This window comes from Triturus cristatus, chromosome 12, assembly GCF_964204655.1.
Source record: "Triturus cristatus chromosome 12, aTriCri1.1, whole genome shotgun sequence".
Classification (NCBI taxonomy): Eukaryota; Metazoa; Chordata; class Amphibia; order Caudata; family Salamandridae; genus Triturus; species Triturus cristatus.
In genome coordinates this window covers 720057647-720079667 of record NC_140595.1, presented here as the reverse complement: position 1 = coordinate 720079667, position 22021 = coordinate 720057647, and the positions used below count along the sequence as shown (strand labels likewise).

General features: G+C 40.1%; 5 non-coding genes across 5 annotated transcripts; all 5 read left to right on the top strand.

The window, feature by feature from the left end:
- The first annotated feature begins 3834 nt into the window (after nt 1-3834).
- Nucleotides 3835-3916, top strand: TRNAS-UGA (transfer RNA serine (anticodon UGA)). The gene has a single exon. It is a non-coding gene; the product is annotated as a tRNA-Ser (tRNA).
- Nucleotides 3917-7823: 3907 nt separating this feature from the next.
- Nucleotides 7824-7905, top strand: TRNAS-UGA (transfer RNA serine (anticodon UGA)). Its single transcript has one exon. It is a non-coding gene; the product is annotated as a tRNA-Ser (tRNA).
- Nucleotides 7906-11811: 3906 nt separating this feature from the next.
- On the top strand, nt 11812-11893 carry TRNAS-UGA (transfer RNA serine (anticodon UGA)). The gene has a single exon. It is a non-coding gene; the product is annotated as a tRNA-Ser (tRNA).
- A 3907-nt stretch (nt 11894-15800) lies between these two features.
- Nucleotides 15801-15882, top strand: TRNAS-UGA (transfer RNA serine (anticodon UGA)). Its single transcript has one exon. It is a non-coding gene; the product is annotated as a tRNA-Ser (tRNA).
- Nucleotides 15883-19788: 3906 nt separating this feature from the next.
- TRNAS-UGA (transfer RNA serine (anticodon UGA)) lies at nt 19789-19870 on the top strand. Its single transcript has one exon. It is a non-coding gene; the product is annotated as a tRNA-Ser (tRNA).
- The last annotated feature ends 2151 nt before the right edge of the window (nt 19871-22021 follow it).

The window sequence follows — 22021 nt, the reverse complement described above, 5'->3', positions numbered from 1 at the left end:
GGTGGCTCTTTTTTGTGTCACTATTGCCTCTCCAAATATTTATTATCGCTACCTCTATCATGTCTTTGCTACATCTCTCTTCCTACTTTAGCACTGGTGTAAACGCTTCAAATTATTATACCATTGCTCTCTCAATCATACCTGGGCATGCACTTGAAACTTACTTTACCAATAAAAGATGCAAAGAGAGAAATAGAACAAAAGTGCTGGCTGGATTTGGCAAACACACTTCATAAAACTGCATTTTCTTTTTTATTCTCCCCCGTGTTACATGCTTAACCTCTCCCTATGTAATTTCTCTTAATCTGCTGTCCCAGGAAGAGAATTTCATCTACAGGCTCTTTCTTTGTTTTTTTCCTTAGTCTTTCTTTCCCTTTTCTTATCTGTGTAACTGTTCCTTTACGCTCTCTATTTACGCGCCATTAATCTCATTTGAGCTCCTTGCTCCCGCTCCTGTTTTCTCCAACTCTCATACTGCCAGTTCTCTCTTTCTCTGTGGTTGGTGGCTAAAATCCAGAGCTTTCGAAGCCACGTGGTTTCTGCCTCTTGTTGTCAGACTTGAATTGGAAAAGGAACCATATTAACAAGCCTTTACCACTCACACACGGCGGAAGTTTATACTTTAATTCAGTGAGCTAAGAAAAGCGTGTTGTGGGTCCCCTACGAGCCATGGTGCTTGCTTCATCATGATTTGGAACCAGTCATTAGCCGCAGCTCTGCTAATGAGCCACTGAGGTCAGTTTCAATAATTACTCAAAAACATGACCTTGCAGCCCGCCCTCAACTGTGTATTTATATTACTTTACTGCTGTTCGTGTGATTAGCTGGGAGGAGCTCACGGCGGCATCCTCCCTATAAAAGTGTAGATGGATCACTCCTTAACTCTTTCTTGCTTCACATACAAATGGCTTGAAAGGTGCAGGGAAGATGCAGGTCTAATAGACAGAATCGAAGGTCTGTGCCAAGTGGGTTTCTCTGCATTGGTGTCCCATCACAGGCCCGCAAGTGTAATGTGTTATCTTTGACTCCTGGCAGTTCACAAGCAGGCGGCCAGGAAACGGTTTCAGCCTATCAACCACTGAGGAGACGCAGCCTCTGTATGAGGAATGAGGAAGGAATGAATACATCCAGCCTATCACAGGAGCAGCCCTGAGTGTTCCAAATTATAAATTCTCCATGTTAGTGTATGGCATTGACCCCATGTAGCTCGCCGTGATCGTATAGTGGTTAGTACTCTGCGTTGTGGCCGCAGCAACCTTGGTTCGAATCCAAATTACGGCATTGTGGTTGGCAATGTTACGGCAGTTGGGTTCTGCTTTTACAGAATTACCAAATGTACCAGAGGTTTAAATATTTAAACCATCTAACAACAAAATATTTAATTTAACATGATTATAAGCTGTAGCTATAATGTATTTACTTACATAAATTATCGTTCTTGAACCTATTGTGGGTGGAGGGGGAGCGGAGCTCACCCCCCAGGTGCAGTTGAGTAACCTGTGTTGTGGCTCTCTACAGGGAAGGCACAAATGTTGCTGTCACCCAGCGCAATCCAGATGTGTATTGGGGACTGGTTTCAGGTAAATAGAGCAGTAAGTGCAGAGAAATGTTCACTCTCTAACAGTGGCATTTCTAAAATAGTAAAGTTAAATCCAACCTCACCAGTAAGTAGGATTTTCAATAAATAAATAAAGCTACTCCTCTCCGATATGGAATTACCAAATAAAAAGTATAGGGGAATACCCAATGCTAACCTATGAGAGAGGTAGACCTCACAGTAGTGAAAAATGAAATAGACTGTTTGGTACTTACAGGACATGCAAACCACCAAAGTACATATCTTATCTTTTACTTGCATAGCATCATGCACCTAGGACTACCTAGGGCCTACCTTAGGGGTAAATTATATGTAATAAAAGGGGAGTTTAGGGCTTGGCAAGTAGACTGGGACTCCCCTGGGAGACCCTTGAGTCTATGCCCAGAACCATAACTCTGCCAGTCGAGTACTTACCTAAAAGCCGATAACTCACTTCTCTTCCATAGGCTAACATTGACTGGTTCCACTTGGAATTTCTTCTAAGTGTGGAGTTTTGGAACTTTAAAATATTCATCTAAAATCAGCCGAACAACGAATTCTGAATTACTCACCTGTTATCAGGAGAGACCTCAGTGCTGCATCTTGTAGCTCAGTACTGACCCTGAAAAGTAATTTTAACCGTACTTACCAGTAACTCGAATTTTCTTCCATAGGATATCATTGCTTGCTTTTTGCTGACAAAGTTTCTAAGTGTCGATTTTTGAAACTTACAAATATTCTTTAAAAATCGTACCAATTGTGAAAACGTAATTGCTTACCTGTTTTAGATAGATGTCCCAGTACTGAGCCTAGGAGCCCAGCACTGAATTACCAAAGTAACGAGAATGTACTTTACCCGTAACTTGAATTTTCTTCCATAGGAAACCATTGACTGTTTTTCTGTAAAATTTCTTCTAAGTGTCGATTTTGCAAACTTATAAATATTCCTTAAAAATCGCTTGTATAACTGAAACGCAGTTTCTCAACTGCTTACAGGTGGTACAGTATTGCTGGATCTAGGATCCAACACTGACATAGAAAAAGTAACCATAACCCCACCTACCTGCTAAGTGAATTTCCTTCCATAGGATAACATTGGTAATTTGATCAGAAAAAATTTCTAAGTGTCAACTTTTAAAATAGCAAAATATTGCTTGAAAATCACAACAGTTACTAAAACGAATTTACTCACTTGTTTCCAAGAACTGTCCCAGGACTGAATCTAGGATCCAGTCCTGGATTTAGAAAAGTAATCCTGAAAGTAATTAATTGCATATAACTTAAAATTCCCATTGAGCTCAATGTATTATTGTATTTGAAATTGTGTTTCCTATTGCAATAAACTGTAACTATTACCTGCAAAAGTCAATTGCCTATTGCAAAGTTTTTAACTAAAGCATCTTATTCTGAGAAAGTATATTTTGATACCTATTGTTGGTTCTAAAATAAAACAACGATATATTTTTTATACAAACCATTGGCCTAGAGTTCAGTTCTTGAGTGTGTGAGACCATTTGCTGACTGAGTGTGTACAACAAATGCTTTACACTGTCCTCGGATACTGCCTTACTGCTCGAGCAAGCTACCACTTTAGAGAGTAAGGTTATATCAAACTTTAGCCTCTGTCAAACCTCTGGGCCCTGAGGACTCTGTGCACACTGTACCTTTTTGGGAACAGTATATACAGAGCCACTTTCTCACAGTAGTGATAAAGTGATTAGAGTCCTAAGGCCAACATAAAGATAGAGCAAAACGTGAGGTGAAAAGCAAAAAGGTCGCTGGTAGGCCACCTTAAGGATGCCATGTCTAACAAAAATTAACTGAGGATTACGTGAGTAAAACATCAGGTTTCTCTACGGCATTTGGTGAGACAAGTGGGCCTTCTTTTATCTTCCATTCAAGCAATCTTTGACGGACCCATTTATTATAGAGCTCTTCAAGGATTAAAGATAAGGTACTTACAAAGGAGTCACAAATACTCAGAGATGGTAGACTTCTGTAATATGGGTCGTAGACTAAAAGCAGCGCAAAAACAGAGTGCAACAGGGTCCAAAAAATTGAGTGCCACATGAGAGTTTGCATGCAAGCGTATCCTTTTACAGATCCAGAGATATACTCATGCAATTTTTGTTTTTAGGACAGAACGTGCATGATGAAAAAAACATTGTTTTTAAAAAGCGCATTGCAGAATATCAGTACTCTGATGTGGGACAACTTGAATACTTTCAAACAAAATATTTGCATGCAGCTTACAGTAAGTTGTTGTGGCCGAGTCGTTAAGGCGATGGACTTGAAATCCATTGGGGTCTCCCCGCGCAGGTTCGAATCCTGCCAACAACGAGAATCTTGTTATTATCGGCTACAATTTCAGAAGTTAACCTTTAGTATTTCTTCAATTTCAGTTTTATAAATAGGTGGCTTATTTTTGTGTCACTATTGCCTCTCCACATATTTATTATCGCTACCTCTATCATGTCTTTGCTACATCTCTCTTCCTACTTTAGCACTGGTGTAAACGCTTCAAATTATTATACCATTGCTCTCTCAATCATACCTGGGCATGCACTTGAAACTTACTTTACCAATAAAAGATGCAAAGAGAGAAATAGAACAAAAGTGCTGGCTGGATTTGGCAAACACACTTCATAAAACTGCATTTTCTTTTTTATTCTCCCCCGTGTTACATGCTTAACCTCTCCCTATGTAATTTCTCTTAATCTGCTGTCCCAGGAAGAGAATTTCATCTACAGGCTCTTTCTGTGTTTTTTTCCTTAGTCTTTCTTTCCCTTTTCTTAGCTGTGTAACTGTTCCTTTACGCTCTCTATTTACGCGCCATTAATCTCATTTGAGCTCCTTGCTCCCGCTCCTGTTTTCTCCAACTCTCATACTGCCAGTTCTCTCTTTCTCTGTGGTTGGTGGCTAAAATCCAGAGCTTTCGAAGCCACGTGGTTTCTGCCTCTTGTTGTCAGACTTGAATTGGAAAAGGAACCATATTAACAAGCATTTACCACTCACACACGGCGGAAGTTTATACTTTAATTCAGTGAGCTAAGAAAAGCGTGTTGTGGGTCCCCTACGAGCCATGGTGCTTGCTTCATCATGATTTGGAACCAGTCATTAGCCGCAGCTCTGCTAATGAGCCACTGAGGTCAGTTTCAATAATTACTCAAAAACATGACCTTGCAGCCCGCCCTCAACTGTGTATTTATATTACTTTACTGCTGTTCGTGTGATTAGCTGGGAGGAGCTCACGGCGGCATCCTCCCTATAAAAGTGTAGATGGATCACTCCTTAACTCTTTCTTGCTTCACATACAAATGGCTTGAAAGGTGCAGGGAAGATGCAGGTCTAATAGACAGAATCGAAGGTCTGTGCCAAGTGGGTTTCTCTGCATTGGTGTCCCATCACAGGCCCGCAAGTGTAATGTGTTATCTTTGACTCCTGGCAGTTCACAAGCAGGCGGCCAGGAAACGGTTTCAGCCTATCAACCACTGAGGAGACGCAGCCTCTGTATGAGGAATGAGGAAGGAATGAATACATCCAGCCTATCACAGGAGCAGCCCTGAGTGTTCCAAATTATAAATTCTCCATGTTAGTGTATGGCATTGACCCCATGTAGCTCGCCGTGATCGTATAGTGGTTAGTACTCTGCGTTGTGGCCGCAGCAACCTTGGTTCGAATCCAAATTACGGCATTGTGGTTGGCAATGTTACGGCAGTTGGGTTCTGCTTTTACAGAATTACCAAATGTACCAGAGGTTTAAATATTTAAACCATCTAACAACAAAATATTTAATTTAACATGATTATAAGCTGTAGCTATAATGTATTTACTTACATAAATTATCGTTCTTGAACCTATTGTGGGTGGAGGGGGAGCGGAGCTCACCCCCCAGGTGCAGTTGAGTAACCTGTGTTGTGGCTCTCTACAGGGAAGGCACAAATGTTGCTGTCACCCAGCGCAATCCAGATGTGTATTGGGGCCTGGTTTCAGGTAAATAGAGCAGTAAGTGCAGAGAAATGTTCACTCTCTAAAAGTGGCATTTCTAAAATAGTAAAGTTAAATCCAACCTCACCAGTAAGTAGGATTTTCAATAAATAAATAAAGCTACTCCTCTCCGATATGGAATTACCAAATAAAAAGTATAGGGGAATACCCAATGCTAACCTATGAGAGAGGTAGACCTCACAGTAGTGAAAAATGAAATAGACTGTTTGGTACTTACAGGACATGCAAACCACCAAAGTACATATCTTATCTTTTACTTGCATAGCATCATGCACCTAGGACTACCTAGGGCCTACCTTAGGGGTAAATTATATGTAATAAAAGGGGAGTTTAGGGCTTGGCAAGTAGACTGGGACTCCCCTGGGAGACCCTTGAGTCTATGCCCAGAACCATAACTCTGCCAGTCGAGTACTTACCTAAAAGCCGATAACTCACTTCTCTTCCATAGGCTAACATTGACTGGTTCCACTTGGAATTTCTTCTAAGTGTGGAGTTTTGGAACTTTAAAATATTCATCTAAAATCAGCCGAACAACGAATTCTGATTTACTCACCTGTTATCAGGAGAGACCTCAGTGCTGCATCTTGTAGCTCAGTACTGACCCTGAAAAGTAATTTTAACCGTACTTACCAGTAACTCGAATTTTCTTCCATAGGATATCATTGCTTGCTTTTTGCTGACAAAGTTTCTAAGTGTCGATTTTTGAAACTTACAAATATTCTTTAAAAATCGTACCAATTGTGAAAACGTAATTGCTTACCTGTTTTAGATAGATGTCCCAGTACTGAGCCTAGGAGCCCAGCACTGAATTACCAAAGTAACGAGAATGTACTTTACCCGTAACTTGAATTTTCTTCCATAGGAAACCATTGACTGTTTTTCTGTAAAATTTCTTCTAAGTGTCGATTTTGCAAACTTATAAATATTCCTTAAAAATCGCTTGTATAACTTAAACGCAGTTTCTCAACTGCTTACAGGTGGTACAGTAGTGCTGGATCTAGGATCCAACACTGACATAGAAAAAGTAACCATAACCCCACCTACCTGCTAAGTGAATTTCCTTCCATAGGATAACATTGGTAATTTGATCAGAAAAAAATTCTAAGTGTCAACTTTTAAAATAGCAAAATATTGCTTGAAAATCACAACAGTTACTAAAACGAATTTACTCACTTGTTTCCAAGAACTGTCCCAGGACTGAATCTAGGATCCAGTCCTGGATTTAGAAAAGTAATCCTGAAAGTAATTAATTGCATATAACTTAAAATTCCCATTGAGCTCAATGTATTATTGTATTTGAAATTGTGTTTCCTATTGCAATAAACTGTAACTATTACCTGCAAAAGTCAATTGCCTATTGCAAAGTTTTTAACTAAAGCATCTTATTCTGAGAAAGTATATTTTGATACCTATTGTTGGTTCTAAAATAAAACAACGATATATTTTTTATACAAACCATTGGCCTAGAGTTCAGTTCTTGAGTGTGTGAGACCATTTGCTGACTGAGTGTGTACAACAAATGCTTTACACTGTCCTCGGATACTGCCTTACTGCTCGAGCAAGCTACCACTTTAGAGAGTAAGGTTATATCAAACTTTAGCCTCTGTCAAACCTCTGGGCCCTGAGGACTCTGTGCACACTGTACCTTTTTGGGAACAGTATATACAGAGCCACTTTCTCACAGTAGTGATAAAGTGATTAGAGTCCTAAGGCCAACATAAAGATAGAGCAAAACGTGAGGTGAAAAGCAAAAAGGTCGCTGGTAGGCCACCTTAAGGATGCCATGTCTAACAAAAATTAACTGAGGATTACGTGAGTAAAACATCAGGTTTCTCTACGGCATTTGGTGAGACAAGTGGGCCTTCTTTTATCTTCCATTCAAGCAATCTTTGACGGACCCATTTATTATAGAGCTCTTCAAGGATTAAAGATAAGGTACTTACAAAGGAGTCACAAATACTCAGAGATGGTAGACTTCTGTAATATGGGTCGTAGACTAAAAGCAGCGCAAAAACAGAGTGCAACAGGGTCCAAAAAATTGAGTGCCACATGAGAGTTTGCATGCAAGCGTATCCTTTTACAGATCCAGAGATATACTCATGCAATTTTTGTTTTTAGGACAGAACGTGCATGATGAAAAAAACATTGTTTTTAAAAAGCGCATTGCAGAATATCAGTACTCTGATGTGGGACAACTTGAATACTTTCAAACAAAATATTTGCATGCAGCTTACAGTAAGTTGTTGTGGCCGAGTCGTTAAGGCGATGGACTTGAAATCCATTGGGGTCTCCCCGCGCAGGTTCGAATCCTGCCAACAACGAGAATCTTGTTATTATCGGCTACAATTTCAGAAGTTAACCTTTAGTATTTCTTCAATTTCAGTTTTATAAATAGGTGGCTTATTTTTGTGTCACTATTGCCTCTCCACATATTTATTATCGCTACCTCTATCATGTCTTTGCTACATCTCTCTTCCTACTTTAGCACTGGTGTAAACGCTTCAAATTATTATACCATTGCTCTCTCAATCATACCTGGGCATGCACTTGAAACTTACTTTACCAATAAAAGATGCAAAGAGAGAAATAGAACAAAAGTGCTGGCTGGATTTGGCAAACACACTTCATAAAACTGCATTTTCTTTTTTATTCTCCCCCGTGTTACATGCTTAACCTCTCCCTATGTAATTTCTCTTAATCTGCTGTCCCAGGAAGAGAATTTCATCTACAGGCTCTTTCTGTGTTTTTTTCCTTAGTCTTTCTTTCCCTTTTCTTAGCTGTGTAACTGTTCCTTTACGCTCTCTATTTACGCGCCATTAATCTCATTTGAGCTCCTTGCTCCCGCTCCTGTTTTCTCCAACTCTCATACTGCCAGTTCTCTCTTTCTCTGTGGTTGGTGGCTAAAATCCAGAGCTTTCGAAGCCACGTGGTTTCTGCCTCTTGTTGTCAGACTTGAATTGGAAAAGGAACCATATTAACAAGCATTTACCACTCACACACGGCGGAAGTTTATACTTTAATTCAGTGAGCTAAGAAAAGCGTGTTGTGGGTCCCCTACGAGCCATGGTGCTTGCTTCATCATGATTTGGAACCAGTCATTAGCCGCAGCTCTGCTAATGAGCCACTGAGGTCAGTTTCAATAATTACTCAAAAACATGACCTTGCAGCCCGCCCTCAACTGTGTATTTATATTACTTTACTGCTGTTCGTGTGATTAGCTGGGAGGAGCTCACGGCGGCATCCTCCCTATAAAAGTGTAGATGGATCACTCCTTAACTCTTTCTTGCTTCACATACAAATGGCTTGAAAGGTGCAGGGAAGATGCAGGTCTAATAGACAGAATCGAAGGTCTGTGCCAAGTGGGTTTCTCTGCATTGGTGTCCCATCACAGGCCCGCAAGTGTAATGTGTTATCTTTGACTCCTGGCAGTTCACAAGCAGGCGGCCAGGAAACGGTTTCAGCCTATCAACCACTGAGGAGACGCAGCCTCTGTATGAGGAATGAGGAAGGAATGAATACATCCAGCCTATCACAGGAGCAGCCCTGAGTGTTCCAAATTATAAATTCTCCATGTTAGTGTATGGCATTGACCCCATGTAGCTCGCCGTGATCGTATAGTGGTTAGTACTCTGCGTTGTGGCCGCAGCAACCTTGGTTCGAATCCAAATTACGGCATTGTGGTTGGCAATGTTACGGCAGTTGGGTTCTGCTTTTACAGAATTACCAAATGTACCAGAGGTTTAAATATTTAAACCATCTAACAACAAAATATTTAATTTAACATGATTATAAGCTGTAGCTATAATGTATTTACTTACATAAATTATCGTTCTTGAACCTATTGTGGGTGGAGGGGGAGCGGAGCTCACCCCCCAGGTGCAGTTGAGTAACCTGTGTTGTGGCTCTCTACAGGGAAGGCACAAATGTTGCTGTCACCCAGCGCAATCCAGATGTGTATTGGGGCCTGGTTTCAGGTAAATAGAGCAGTAAGTGCAGAGAAATGTTCACTCTCTAAAAGTGGCATTTCTAAAATAGTAAAGTTAAATCCAACCTCACCAGTAAGTAGGATTTTCAATAAATAAATAAAGCTACTCCTCTCCGATATGGAATTACCAAATAAAAAGTATAGGGGAATACCCAATGCTAACCTATGAGAGAGGTAGACCTCACAGTAGTGAAAAATGAAATAGACTGTTTGGTACTTACAGGACATGCAAACCACCAAAGTACATATCTTATCTTTTACTTGCATAGCATCATGCACCTAGGACTACCTAGGGCCTACCTTAGGGGTAAATTATATGTAATAAAAGGGGAGTTTAGGGCTTGGCAAGTAGACTGGGACTCCCCTGGGAGACCCTTGAGTCTATGCCCAGAACCATAACTCTGCCAGTCGAGTACTTACCTAAAAGCCGATAACTCACTTCTCTTCCATAGGCTAACATTGACTGGTTCCACTTGGAATTTCTTCTAAGTGTGGAGTTTTGGAACTTTAAAATATTCATCTAAAATCAGCCGAACAACGAATTCTGATTTACTCACCTGTTATCAGGAGAGACCTCAGTGCTGCATCTTGTAGCTCAGTACTGACCCTGAAAAGTAATTTTAACCGTACTTACCAGTAACTCGAATTTTCTTCCATAGGATATCATTGCTTGCTTTTTGCTGACAAAGTTTCTAGGTGTCGATTTTTGAAACTTACAAATATTCTTTAAAAATCGTACCAATTGTGAAAACGTAATTGCTTACCTGTTTTAGATAGATGTCCCAGTACTGAGCCTAGGAGCCCAGCACTGAATTACCAAAGTAACGAGAATGTACTTTACCCGTAACTTGAATTTTCTTCCATAGGAAACCATTGACTGTTTTTCTGTAAAATTTCTTCTAAGTGTCGATTTTGCAAACTTATAAATATTCCTTAAAAATCGCTTGTATAACTTAAACGCAGTTTCTCAACTGCTTACAGGTGGTACAGTAGTGCTGGATCTAGGATCCAACACTGACATAGAAAAAGTAACCATAACCCCACCTACCTGCTAAGTGAATTTCCTTCCATAGGATAACATTGGTAATTTGATCAGAAAAAATTTCTAAGTGTCAACTTTTAAAATAGCAAAATATTGCTTGAAAATCACAACAGTTACTAAAACGAATTTACTCACTTGTTTCCAAGAACTGTCCCAGGACTGAATCTAGGATCCAGTCCTGGATTTAGAAAAGTAATCCTGAAAGTAATTAATTGCATATAACTTAAAATTCCCATTGAGCTCAATGTATTATTGTATTTGAAATTGTGTTTCCTATTGCAATAAACTGTAACTATTACCTGCAAAAGTCAATTGCTATTGCAAAGTTTTTAACTAAAGCATCTTATTCTGAGAAAGTATATTTTGATACCTATTGTTGGTTCTAAAATAAAACAACGATATATTTTTTATACAAACCATTGGCCTAGAGTTCAGTTCTTGAGTGTGTGAGACCATTTGCTGACTGAGTGTGTACAACAAATGCTTTACACTGTCCTCGGATACTGCCTTACTGCTCGAGCAAGCTACCACTTTAGAGAGTAAGGTTATATCAAACTTTAGCCTCTGTCAAACCTCTGGGCACTGAGGACTCTGTGCACACTGTACCTTTTTGGGAACAGTATATACAGAGCCACTTTCTCACTGTAGTGATAAAGTGATTAGAGTCCTAAGGCCAACATAAAGATAGAGCAAAACGTGAGGTGAAAAGCAAAAAGGTCGCTGGTAGGCCACCTTAAGGATGCCATGTCTAACAAAAATTAACTGAGGATTACGTGAGTAAAACATCAGGTTTCTCTACGGCATTTGGTGAGACAAGTGGGCCTTCTTTTATCTTCCATTCAAGCAATCTTTGACGGACCCATTTATTATAGAGCTCTTCAAGGATTAAAGATAAGGTACTTACAAAGGAGTCACAAATACTCAGAGATGGTAGACTTCTGTAATATGGGTCGTAGACTAAAAGCAGCGCAAAAACAGAGTCCAACAGGGTCCAAAAAATTGAGTGCCACATGAGAGTTTGCATGCAAGCGTATCCTTTTACAGATCCAGAGATATACTCATGCAATTTTTGTTTTTAGGACAGAACGTGCATGATGAAAAAAACATTGTTTTTAAAAAGCGCATTGCAGAATATCAGTACTCTGATGTGGGACAACTTGAATACTTTCAAACAAAATATTTGCATGCAGCTTACAGTAAGTTGTTGTGGCCGAGTGGTTAAGGCGATGGACTTGAAATCCATTGGGGTCTCCCCGCGCAGGTTCGAATCCTGCCAACAACGAGAATCTTGTTATTATCGGCTACAATTTCAGAAGTTAACCTTTAGTATTTCTTCAATTTCAGTTTTATAAATAGGTGGCTCTTTTTTGTGTCACTATTGCCTCTCCAAATATTTATTATCGCTACCTCTATCATGTCTTTGCTACATCTCTCTTCCTACTTTAGCACTGGTGTAAACGCTTCAAATTATTATACCATTGCTCTCTCAATCATACCTGGGCATGCACTTGAAACTTACTTTACCAATAAAAGATGCAAAGAGAGAAATAGAACAAAAGTGCTGGCTGGATTTGGCAAACACACTTCATAAAACTGCATTTTCTTTTTTATTCTCCCCCGTGTTACATGCTTAACCTCTCCCTATGTAATTTCTCTTAATCTGCTGTCCCAGGAAGAGAATTTCATCTACAGGCTCTTTCTTTGTTTTTTTCCTTAGTCTTTCTTTCCCTTTTCTTATCTGTGTAACTGTTCCTTTACGCTCTCTATTTACGCGCCATTAATCTCATTTGAGCTCCTTGCTCCCGCTCCTGTTTTCTCCAACTCTCATACTGCCAGTTCTCTCTTTCTCTGTGGTTGGTGGCTAAAATCCAGAGCTTTCGAAGCCACGTGGTTTCTGCCTCTTGTTGTCAGACTTGAATTGGAAAAGGAACCATATTAACAAGCCTTTACCACTCACACACGGCGGAAGTTTATACTTTAATTCAGTGAGCTAAGAAAAGCGTGTTGTGGGTCCCCTACGAGCCATGGTGCTTGCTTCATCATGATTTGGAACCAGTCATTAGCCGCAGCTCTGCTAATGAGCCACTGAGGTCAGTTTCAATAATTACTCAAAAACATGACCTTGCAGCCCGCCCTCAACTGTGTATTTATATTACTTTACTGCTGTTCGTGTGATTAGCTGGGAGGAGCTCACGGCGGCATCCTCCCTATAAAAGTGTAGATGGATCACTCCTTAACTCTTTCTTGCTTCACATACAAATGGCTTGAAAGGTGCAGGGAAGATGCAGGTCTAATAGACAGAATCGAAGGTCTGTGCCAAGTGGGTTTCTCTGCATTGGTGTCCCATCACAGGCCCGCAAGTGTAATGTGTTATCTTTGACTCCTGGCAGTTCACAAGCAGGCGGCCAGGAAACGGTTTCAGCCTATCAACCACTGAGGAGACGCAGCCTCTGTATGAGGAATGAGGAAGGAATGAATACATCCAGCCTATCACAGGAGCAGCCCTGAGTGTTCCAAATTATAAATTCTCCATGTTAGTGTATGGCATTGACCCCATGTAGCTCGCCGTGATCGTATAGTGGTTAGTACTCTGCGTTGTGGCCGCAGCAACCTTGGTTCGAATCCAAATTACGGCATTGTGGTTGGCAATGTTACGGCAGTTGGGTTCTGCTTTTACAGAATTACCAAATGTACCAGAGGTTTAAATATTTAAACCATCTAACAACAAAATATTTAATTTAACATGATTATAAGCTGTAGCTATAATGTATTTACTTACATAAATTATCGTTCTTGAACCTATTGTGGGTGGAGGGGGAGCGGAGCTCACCCCCCAGGTGCAGTTGAGTAACCTGTGTTGTGGCTCTCTACAGGGAAGGCACAAATGTTGCTGTCACCCAGCGCAATCCAGATGTGTATTGGGGACTGGTTTCAGGTAAATAGAGCAGTAAGTGCAGAGAAATGTTCACTCTCTAACAGTGGCATTTCTAAAATAGTAAAGTTAAATCCAACCTCACCAGTAAGTAGGATTTTCAATAAATAAATAAAGCTACTCCTCTCCGATATGGAATTACCAAATAAAAAGTATAGGGGAATACCCAATGCTAACCTATGAGAGAGGTAGACCTCACAGTAGTGAAAAATGAAATAGACTGTTTGGTACTTACAGGACATGCAAACCACCAAAGTACATATCTTATCTTTTACTTGCATAGCATCATGCACCTAGGACTACCTAGGGCCTACCTTAGGGGTAAATTATATGTAATAAAAGGGGAGTTTAGGGCTTGGCAAGTAGACTGGGACTCCCCTGGGAGACCCTTGAGTCTATGCCCAGAACCATAACTCTGCCAGTCGAGTACTTACCTAAAAGCCGATAACTCACTTCTCTTCCATAGGCTAACATTGACTGGTTCCACTTGGAATTTCTTCTAAGTGTGGAGTTTTGGAACTTTAAAATATTCATCTAAAATCAGCCGAACAACGAATTCTGAATTACTCACCTGTTATCAGGAGAGACCTCAGTGCTGCATCTTGTAGCTCAGTACTGACCCTGAAAAGTAATTTTAACCGTACTTACCAGTAACTCGAATTTTCTTCCATAGGATATCATTGCTTGCTTTTTGCTGACAAAGTTTCTAAGTGTCGATTTTTGAAACTTACAAATATTCTTTAAAAATCGTACCAATTGTGAAAACGTAATTGCTTACCTGTTTTAGATAGATGTCCCAGTACTGAGCCTAGGAGCCCAGCACTGAATTACCAAAGTAACGAGAATGTACTTTACCCGTAACTTGAATTTTCTTCCATAGGAAACCATTGACTGTTTTTCTGTAAAATTTCTTCTAAGTGTCGATTTTGCAAACTTATAAATATTCCTTAAAAATCGCTTGTATAACTGAAACGCAGTTTCTCAACTGCTTACAGGTGGTACAGTATTGCTGGATCTAGGATCCAACACTGACATAGAAAAAGTAACCATAACCCCACCTACCTGCTAAGTGAATTTCCTTCCATAGGATAACATTGGTAATTTGATCAGAAAAAATTTCTAAGTGTCAACTTTTAAAATAGCAAAATATTGCTTGAAAATCACAACAGTTACTAAAACGAATTTACTCACTTGTTTCCAAGAACTGTCCCAGGACTGAATCTAGGATCCAGTCCTGGATTTAGAAAAGTAATCCTGAAAGTAATTAATTGCATATAACTTAAAATTCCCATTGAGCTCAATGTATTATTGTATTTGAAATTGTGTTTCCTATTGCAATAAACTGTAACTATTACCTGCAAAAGTCAATTGCCTATTGCAAAGTTTTTAACTAAAGCATCTTATTCTGAGAAAGTATATTTTGATACCTATTGTTGGTTCTAAAATAAAACAACGATATATTTTTTATACAAACCATTGGCCTAGAGTTCAGTTCTTGAGTGTGTGAGACCATTTGCTGACTGAGTGTGTACAACAAATGCTTTACACTGTCCTCGGATACTGCCTTACTGCTCGAGCAAGCTACCACTTTAGAGAGTAAGGTTATATCAAACTTTAGCCTCTGTCAAACCTCTGGGCCCTGAGGACTCTGTGCACACTGTACCTTTTTGGGAACAGTATATACAGAGCCACTTTCTCACAGTAGTGATAAAGTGATTAGAGTCCTAAGGCCAACATAAAGATAGAGCAAAACGTGAGGTGAAAAGCAAAAAGGTCGCTGGTAGGCCACCTTAAGGATGCCATGTCTAACAAAAATTAACTGAGGATTACGTGAGTAAAACATCAGGTTTCTCTACGGCATTTGGTGAGACAAGTGGGCCTTCTTTTATCTTCCATTCAAGCAATCTTTGACGGACCCATTTATTATAGAGCTCTTCAAGGATTAAAGATAAGGTACTTACAAAGGAGTCACAAATACTCAGAGATGGTAGACTTCTGTAATATGGGTCGTAGACTAAAAGCAGCGCAAAAACAGAGTGCAACAGGGTCCAAAAAATTGAGTGCCACATGAGAGTTTGCATGCAAGCGTATCCTTTTACAGATCCAGAGATATACTCATGCAATTTTTGTTTTTAGGACAGAACGTGCATGATGAAAAAAACATTGTTTTTAAAAAGCGCATTGCAGAATATCAGTACTCTGATGTGGGACAACTTGAATACTTTCAAACAAAATATTTGCATGCAGCTTACAGTAAGTTGTTGTGGCCGAGTCGTTAAGGCGATGGACTTGAAATCCATTGGGGTCTCCCCGCGCAGGTTCGAATCCTGCCAACAACGAGAATCTTGTTATTATCGGCTACAATTTCAGAAGTTAACCTTTAGTATTTCTTCAATTTCAGTTTTATAAATAGGTGGCTTATTTTTGTGTCACTATTGCCTCTCCACATATTTATTATCGCTACCTCTATCATGTCTTTGCTACATCTCTCTTCCTACTTTAGCACTGGTGTAAACGCTTCAAATTATTATACCATTGCTCTCTCAATCATACCTGGGCATGCACTTGAAACTTACTTTACCAATAAAAGATGCAAAGAGAGAAATAGAACAAAAGTGCTGGCTGGATTTGGCAAACACACTTCATAAAACTGCATTTTCTTTTTTATTCTCCCCCGTGTTACATGCTTAACCTCTCCCTATGTAATTTCTCTTAATCTGCTGTCCCAGGAAGAGAATTTCATCTACAGGCTCTTTCTGTGTTTTTTTCCTTAGTCTTTCTTTCCCTTTTCTTAGCTGTGTAACTGTTCCTTTACGCTCTCTATTTACGCGCCATTAATCTCATTTGAGCTCCTTGCTCCCGCTCCTGTTTTCTCCAACTCTCATACTGCCAGTTCTCTCTTTCTCTGTGGTTGGTGGCTAAAATCCAGAGCTTTCGAAGCCACGTGGTTTCTGCCTCTTGTTGTCAGACTTGAATTGGAAAAGGAACCATATTAACAAGCATTTACCACTCACACACGGCGGAAGTTTATACTTTAATTCAGTGAGCTAAGAAAAGCGTGTTGTGGGTCCCCTACGAGCCATGGTGCTTGCTTCATCATGATTTGGAACCAGTCATTAGCCGCAGCTCTGCTAATGAGCCACTGAGGTCAGTTTCAATAATTACTCAAAAACATGACCTTGCAGCCCGCCCTCAACTGTGTATTTATATTACTTTACTGCTGTTCGTGTGATTAGCTGGGAGGAGCTCACGGCGGCATCCTCCCTATAAAAGTGTAGATGGATCACTCCTTAACTCTTTCTTGCTTCACATACAAATGGCTTGAAAGGTGCAGGGAAGATGCAGGTCTAATAGACAGAATCGAAGGTCTGTGCCAAGTGGGTTTCTCTGCATTGGTGTCCCATCACAGGCCCGCAAGTGTAATGTGTTATCTTTGACTCCTGGCAGTTCACAAGCAGGCGGCCAGGAAACGGTTTCAGCCTATCAACCACTGAGGAGACGCAGCCTCTGTATGAGGAATGAGGAAGGAATGAATACATCCAGCCTATCACAGGAGCAGCCCTGAGTGTTCCAAATTATAAATTCTCCATGTTAGTGTATGGCATTGACCCCATGTAGCTCGCCGTGATCGTATAGTGGTTAGTACTCTGCGTTGTGGCCGCAGCAACCTTGGTTCGAATCCAAATTACGGCATTGTGGTTGGCAATGTTACGGCAGTTGGGTTCTGCTTTTACAGAATTACCAAATGTACCAGAGGTTTAAATATTTAAACCATCTAACAACAAAATATTTAATTTAACATGATTATAAGCTGTAGCTATAATGTATTTACTTACATAAATTATCGTTCTTGAACCTATTGTGGGTGGAGGGGGAGCGGAGCTCACCCCCCAGGTGCAGTTGAGTAACCTGTGTTGTGGCTCTCTACAGGGAAGGCACAAATGTTGCTGTCACCCAGCGCAATCCAGATGTGTATTGGGGCCTGGTTTCAGGTAAATAGAGCAGTAAGTGCAGAGAAATGTTCACTCTCTAAAAGTGGCATTTCTAAAATAGTAAAGTTAAATCCAACCTCACCAGTAAGTAGGATTTTCAATAAATAAATAAAGCTACTCCTCTCCGATATGGAATTACCAAATAAAAAGTATAGGGGAATACCCAATGCTAACCTATGAGAGAGGTAGACCTCACAGTAGTGAAAAATGAAATAGACTGTTTGGTACTTACAGGACATGCAAACCACCAAAGTACATATCTTATCTTTTACTTGCATAGCATCATGCACCTAGGACTACCTAGGGCCTACCTTAGGGGTAAATTATATGTAATAAAAGGGGAGTTTAGGGCTTGGCAAGTAGACTGGGACTCCCCTGGGAGACCCTTGAGTCTATGCCCAGAACCATAACTCTGCCAGTCGAGTACTTACCTAAAAGCCGATAACTCACTTCTCTTCCATAGGCTAACATTGACTGGTTCCACTTGGAATTTCTTCTAAGTGTGGAGTTTTGGAACTTTAAAATATTCATCTAAAATCAGCCGAACAACGAATTCTGATTTACTCACCTGTTATCAGGAGAGACCTCAGTGCTGCATCTTGTAGCTCAGTACTGACCCTGAAAAGTAATTTTAACCGTACTTACCAGTAACTCGAATTTTCTTCCATAGGATATCATTGCTTGCTTTTTGCTGACAAAGTTTCTAAGTGTCGATTTTTGAAACTTACAAATATTCTTTAAAAATCGTACCAATTGTGAAAACGTAATTGCTTACCTGTTTTAGATAGATGTCCCAGTACTGAGCCTAGGAGCCCAGCACTGAATTACCAAAGTAACGAGAATGTACTTTACCCGTAACTTGAATTTTCTTCCATAGGAAACCATTGACTGTTTTTCTGTAAAATTTCTTCTAAGTGTCGATTTTGCAAACTTATAAATATTCCTTAAAAATCGCTTGTATAACTTAAACGCAGTTTCTCAACTGCTTACAGGTGGTACAGTAGTGCTGGATCTAGGATCCAACACTGACATAGAAAAAGTAACCATAACCCCACCTACCTGCTAAGTGAATTTCCTTCCATAGGATAACATTGGTAATTTGATCAGAAAAAATTTCTAAGTGTCAACTTTTAAAATAGCAAAATATTGCTTGAAAATCACAACAGTTACTAAAACGAATTTACTCACTTGTTTCCAAGAACTGTCCCAGGACTGAATCTAGGATCCAGTCCTGGATTTAGAAAAGTAATCCTGAAAGTAATTAATTGCATATAACTTAAAATTCCCATTGAGCTCAATGTATTATTGTATTTGAAATTGTGTTTCCTATTGCAATAAACTGTAACTATTACCTGCAAAAGTCAATTGCTATTGCAAAGTTTTTAACTAAAGCATCTTATTCTGAGAAAGTATATTTTGATACCTATTGTTGGTTCTAAAATAAAACAACGATATATTTTTTATACAAACCATTGGCCTAGAGTTCAGTTCTTGAGTGTGTGAGACCATTTGCTGACTGAGTGTGTACAACAAATGCTTTACACTGTCCTCGGATACTGCCTTACTGCTCGAGCAAGCTACCACTTTAGAGAGTAAGGTTATATCAAACTTTAGCCTCTGTCAAACCTCTGGGCACTGAGGACTCTGTGCACACTGTACCTTTTTGGGAACAGTATATACAGAGCCACTTTCTCACTGTAGTGATAAAGTGATTAGAGTCCTAAGGCCAACATAAAGATAGAGCAAAACGTGAGGTGAAAAGCAAAAAGGTCGCTGGTAGGCCACCTTAAGGATGCCATGTCTAACAAAAATTAACTGAGGATTACGTGAGTAAAACATCAGGTTTCTCTACGGCATTTGGTGAGACAAGTGGGCCTTCTTTTATCTTCCATTCAAGCAATCTTTGACGGACCCATTTATTATAGAGCTCTTCAAGGATTAAAGATAAGGTACTTACAAAGGAGTCACAAATACTCAGAGATGGTAGACTTCTGTAATATGGGTCGTAGACTAAAAGCAGCGCAAAAACAGAGTCCAACAGGGTCCAAAAAATTGAGTGCCACATGAGAGTTTGCATGCAAGCGTATCCTTTTACAGATCCAGAGATATACTCATGCAATTTTTGTTTTTAGGACAGAACGTGCATGATGAAAAAAACATTGTTTTTAAAAAGCGCATTGCAGAATATCAGTACTCTGATGTGGGACAACTTGAATACTTTCAAACAAAATATTTGCATGCAGCTTACAGTAAGTTGTTGTGGCCGAGTGGTTAAGGTGATGGACTTGAAATCCATTGGGGTCTCCCCGCGCAGGTTCGAATCCTGCCAACAACGAGAATCTTGTTATTATCGGCTACAATTTCAGAAGTTAACCTTTAGTATTTCTTCAATTTCAGTTTTATAAATAGGTGGCTCTTTTTTGTGTCACTATTGCCTCTCCAAATATTTATTATCGCTACCTCTATCATGTCTTTGCTACATCTCTCTTCCTACTTTAGCACTGGTGTAAACGCTTCAAATTATTATACCATTGCTCTCTCAATCATACCTGGGCATGCACTTGAAACTTACTTTACCAATAAAAGATGCAAAGAGAGAAATAGAACAAAAGTGCTGGCTGGATTTGGCAAACACACTTCATAAAACTGCATTTTCTTTTTTATTCTCCCCCGTGTTACATGCTTAACCTCTCCCTATGTAATTTCTCTTAATCTGCTGTCCCAGGAAGAGAATTTCATCTACAGGCTCTTTCTTTGTTTTTTTCCTTAGTCTTTCTTTCCCTTTTCTTATCTGTGTAACTGTTCCTTTACGCTCTCTATTTACGCGCCATTAATCTCATTTGAGCTCCTTGCTCCCGCTCCTGTTTTCTCCAACTCTCATACTGCCAGTTCTCTCTTTCTCTGTGGTTGGTGGCTAAAATCCAGAGCTTTCGAAGCCACGTGGTTTCTGCCTCTTGTTGTCAGACTTGAATTGGAAAAGGAACCATATTAACAAGCCTTTACCACTCACACACGGCGGAAGTTTATACTTTAATTCAGTGAGCTAAGAAAAGCGTGTTGTGGGTCCCCTACGAGCCATGGTGCTTGCTTCATCATGATTTGGAACCAGTCATTAGCCGCAGCTCTGCTAATGAGCCACTGAGGTCAGTTTCAATAATTACTCAAAAACATGACCTTGCAGCCCGCCCTCAACTGTGTATTTATATTACTTTACTGCTGTTCGTGTGATTAGCTGGGAGGAGCTCACGGCGGCATCCTCCCTATAAAAGTGTAGATGGATCACTCCTTAACTCTTTCTTGCTTCACATACAAATGGCTTGAAAGGTGCAGGGAAGATGCAGGTCTAATAGACAGAATCGAAGGTCTGTGCCAAGTGGGTTTCTCTGCATTGGTGTCCCATCACAGGCCCGCAAGTGTAATGTGTTATCTTTGACTCCTGGCAGTTCACAAGCAGGCGGCCAGGAAACGGTTTCAGCCTATCAACCACTGAGGAGACGCAGCCTCTGTATGAGGAATGAGGAAGGAATGAATACATCCAGCCTATCACAGGAGCAGCCCTGAGTGTTCCAAATTATAAATTCTCCATGTTAGTGTATGGCATTGACCCCATGTAGCTCGCCGTGATCGTATAGTGGTTAGTACTCTGCGTTGTGGCCGCAGCAACCTTGGTTCGAATCCAAATTACGGCATTGTGGTTGGCAATGTTACGGCAGTTGGGTTCTGCTTTTACAGAATTACCAAATGTACCAGAGGTTTAAATATTTAAACCATCTAACAACAAAATATTTAATTTAACATGATTATAAGCTGTAGCTATAATGTATTTACTTACATAAATTATCGTTCTTGAACCTATTGTGGGTGGAGGGGGAGCGGAGCTCACCCCCCAGGTGCAGTTGAGTAACCTGTGTTGTGGCTCTCTACAGGGAAGGCACAAATGTTGCTGTCACCCAGCGCAATCCAGATGTGTATTGGGGACTGGTTTCAGGTAAATAGAGCAGTAAGTGCAGAGAAATGTTCACTCTCTAACAGTGGCATTTCTAAAATAGTAAAGTTAAATCCAACCTCACCAGTAAGTAGGATTTTCAATAAATAAATAAAGCTACTCCTCTCCGATATGGAATTACCAAATAAAAAGTATAGGGGAATACCCAATGCTAACCTATGAGAGAGGTAGACCTCACAGTAGTGAAAAATGAAATAGACTGTTTGGTACTTACAGGACATGCAAACCACCAAAGTACATATCTTATCTTTTACTTGCATAGCATCATGCACCTAGGACTACCTAGGGCCTACCTTAGGGGTAAATTATATGTAATAAAAGGGGAGTTTAGGGCTTGGCAAGTAGACTGGGACTCCCCTGGGAGACCCTTGAGTCTATGCCCAGAACCATAACTCTGCCAGTCGAGTACTTACCTAAAAGCCGATAACTCACTTCTCTTCCATAGGCTAACATTGACTGGTTCCACTTGGAATTTCTTCT